This window comes from Rhinopithecus bieti, unplaced genomic scaffold (genome assembly GCF_001698545.2).
Source record: "Rhinopithecus bieti isolate Rb0 unplaced genomic scaffold, ASM169854v2 scaffold_33652, whole genome shotgun sequence".
In the NCBI taxonomy this organism is placed as follows: Eukaryota; Metazoa; Chordata; class Mammalia; order Primates; family Cercopithecidae; genus Rhinopithecus; species Rhinopithecus bieti.
The window spans coordinates 5,576,726-5,580,570 of NW_016814761.1; the positions used below are offsets into that span (position 1 = coordinate 5,576,726).

The following is a 3,845-nucleotide window of genomic DNA, read 5'->3' on the forward strand; positions in this document are numbered from 1 at the left end:
TACATACAAAAAAAAAAAAAAAAAAAAAAAAAAAAAAATAGCCAGGCGTGCTTGTGCATACCCGTAATCCCAGCTATTCAGGAGGCTGAGGCAGAAGAATCGCTTGAAACCGGGAGGTGGGGGTTGCAGTGAGCCCAGATGGCACCATTGCACTCCAGCCTGGGTAACAGAGAGAGAATCCATCTCAAAAAAGAAAAGAAAAAAAAGAATAGAGCTGAATGTAATAACCTTTTCCTTGATTGATCCTGGCCTTTGCCTCTTTTTCTTCCTATCAAAGGCCACTGCCTTAGTCTGGAGCTGGGGGCACATCCTGGCCAGCATCTTGGGGACAATTTATCAAAGTGGAGTTTAGGGGCCCTTATCTGTTTCTCCAGCTTAGGTGCCTGGCAGTAGGATGTGAGTAGCAGGAACAATTCCAGCATTTGATAGGCCTGCGGGAGGTCTGAGTGAGAAAACAGAGACCCTCCTCACCCCAGACCATCCAGAACATGCGCTCTGCCTGAGTTGTGGAATTACTCACGTAAAGTCACAGGCCATGTGAGGGGACTGAAGAGTTTAGCACCACACTCTTGGCCCCTGCATCCCAGACCAGTCTTCTTTCTACTGCTTGTCCCCCACTTCCGCCCCACCCTGCAACTTGTTCTTCTTCCCCTTTCCATGCCCCTGAGAGTTAAAAGTGGTCCTAGAAGACACTGGAGCTTTCCATTGCTGTCTTAGGGGTCGGCAAACTCTAGCCCGCTGACCATCAGCCTGCAGCCTGATTTGTGTGTGTGTGTGTGGCCTGTGATCTGAGAATAGTTTCACATTTTTAAATGATTGAGGAAAATCGAAAGAAGAAGAATATTTAATATCATATAAAATTACATGAAATGCACATTTTGGTGTCCATACCTAATGTTTTATTGACACAGCCATACTCATTTGTTTACATTGTGTCTGGGGCTGCTTTTATGCTTTCACAGCAAAGTCGAGTAATTGTAACAGAGACTCTGTGGCCTGCTAAGCTGAAAATATGTATTATTCTCAGAAATACTAACAGAAAAAGTTTGTGATGCCTGCTGTATACCAGCAATCCTCAGACTGTTCCGTGAAGTGCCAATAGGTGCCTCAGGGAAAAAAGGAAGAGTTTCACAGTCGTTTAAGTATGAGGAATGCTAGGCTGAATAAATGAAACAGATTTCTCTGCAGGACTTATCAGAGCATTTATTTTGCCAGTGTCCATTATGAGTCTCTGGATAGGAAATATTGCCTCAAGGAATTCCAAACTCATCTAGCAACAGAATCATTTGACTCTTCTTTTTCCCTAAAAGCCCCTGTGGAACATTCTAGGGATAAGATAAAAATGAAGTCATATGGCTAAGGTGGACTTAATTCCCTTCTTCACAGTAACCATTTCTGTGGACTTGTAGATGTTGGGGAGACCTTCCAACTGGGCCCCGCTGGGTTCTGTGCTTCTCTGTCTTGCCTGCCCGGCTGGCTCAGGTGATTTTTCTCTTATTTGATGCCAGCCCTGTGGCCAGCTCCTCCTAGTACCGCTCCTGCCTTCACCATTCGCCACAGACACATTCAGAGTCCTTTTGCCCTTTTTGCCTGCAGCACCTACTCCCCGCATTGTCCAGGTTATGGGAAAAGGCTCAGCATTGGTGGAGGCAGTGCTGCCCAATGGTTAGAGCTCGGGCTCCCGAGCCAGGCTCCCCGGGTTCAAATCCCAGCCCTGCTGTTTTCCGGCCTTGTGACCCAGGGTGAGTCACGTAAAGTGTCTCATCTGGAAAATGGGGTTAATAATAGTTTCCATCCCCAAGGGTGGTTGTGAGGGATTAGATGAGCTCATGTGAGTGAAGAGTTTAATTGCTCAGTGTGTGGTTGCTACGAAGCACCACTGTCTCTTGTGATTGTCACAATTACCCAGCAAGGTAGATGCTATGGTTCACATCCCCGTGGTGCAGGCAGGAAATGGAGGCTCCTGAGAACCTGCTGGGGTTCTGTATTGCAGCAGCCCACCCAAGACCCTCTCCGTTCCTTGCAGCCTAGTGGCTGCACGTTGCTGTCTAGAGTCAGATCGAGGATTAGATGCTGTGTCATGACCCCCTCTGGCTCCGTGACACCCTCTTTGCCCCTCCTGGGCAGGGCCCTGGGGGCTGGGTGTGGTGCCACCGCCCAGGGACTTGGCTTGTCCAGGTGCTGTGCGCGCCCAGGCAGTGAGTTTGGTGTGGTTGCCCAAGTCAGGGGAGGATCACCCACTCAGATTGTCAGGGAGGGGCAAAGTGTATAATGGCCAGTTGGCTGTGTGGAGTTTTGGACCTTTTGGGGATGAGCTAAGGAGCAAGTGAGTCCAGGATTTTCGAGACATCATGGCTGTGAAAATGCTTTGTTTTCCCTACTGTGGAGGATCTCAAGCCTGGTGTCCATCAGGGTCACCCTGCAGGGCAAACTGCACATGCGGGTGCCTGGGCTCCATTTCAGACCCACTGTGGGGGATTCTGATGATGCGCCCAGGAATATGCCCTTTTTCCCTAGTAGCTTTAGGGGTACACGTGGTTTTGGTTCCATGGACGAATCATATAGTGGTGAAGTCTGAGATTCTAGTGCTCCTGTCAGTCAAGTAGTATACACTGCACCCAATATGTAGTTTTTTATTCCTTAGTCACCTTTTCAAATAAGACTTGGGTAACTTGAGGCCTGGCCCAGTGACAATACTCTGGCAAAGTTGTGCACAGTGCCTGTGGCAGCCTGTTTACAAGATGGTGCCTGGGCTGACAGGTGCCCCTCAGGTGCTAGGTCTCAACCCTCCCCTGCCAGATCCTGCACGGGGAAGGGCAGCAGGACCTGTGGGAGGTGGTGCGCATCCGACAAATCAGTGCACACCTGCTTTGTGCCTGGCCCCGAGCTGGCTGCAGAGGCCCTGGTCCCTACCCTGGGAACTTCTTACTGACCTTAACTCAGAGAATAATCTGCCTGCACCAGCATCCAGAGAAGACAGGGGCCCAGGCAGCAGTGCCCATGCCCATGTCACCATCCAGAAGGGGTAAAGACAGGGTCACCTGAACCTTGCAACCACTAGGCAGTTACACTGTGCCTGGACGTAGAGGGGGCCCTGGCAGCTGCTGGAATTTGGAGTCTGTACACCTCCTAGGGCCTTACTTTTCTCATGCACACAATGGGCATGTGGAGGAGAGTAATTGGGGCCAGTGTACTTCCATTCTAGTGGGGCGCAGCCATCAAAGACCTTATTGCGGAAGCCTGGTGTTTGACCCTACGTGAGCCCTTGCCTGCCAGTGGTCTCCAAAACTCCAAAGCCCAGATGGCGCCCTCCTTCCCTCCCATCTGGCCACGGGTGAGGGGTCTTGAGGTCAAAGTGCGGAGGTGCCCTTCTGAGACCACCCAGGAAGCGTGCGTCTGTTCCCTCTTCCTCCCAGCTGGGCCCTCCTGTGAGTCACCACGCGGAGCAGCAGCCGCAGCTGGGGCTCCACTCCAGGCCAGCATGCCCTCATGGGGAGAAGCCTATAACTCCCAGGCACCTGCAGCTCGTCAGGAGGGGCCAAGCGGGGAGCCCGGTCTCATCTCCCTGGGGATGGGCTGGCGCTACAGGAATCAGGGCTGGAGTCTGTTTATCTTTCCCTTAGTACAGAAGAGAGGAGAGGCAGCCTCTCCACTTATTGCAGCCCCCAGGCTATGCTTCCGACCCATGGACTGGCTGTGTCCTACACCCCACGCTAGATGCTGGTGTCAGGGACCGGGGGTGAATCTAGCACTGCCCAGAGCCCTGTGAGAAAGGAGAGGATAGAGAGGAGAGTGAGAGGAGAGGAGGGGAGAGGAGGGGAGGGGAGGGGAGGGGAGGGGAGAGG

General features: G+C 51.9%; 1 protein-coding gene across 1 annotated transcript in view; it reads left to right on the top strand.

Moving 5' to 3' along the window:
* Nucleotides 1–3,845, top strand: part of BMP7 (bone morphogenetic protein 7) — a 101,814-nt gene that overhangs the window by 64,295 nt on the left and 33,674 nt on the right. The window lies entirely within an intron of this gene.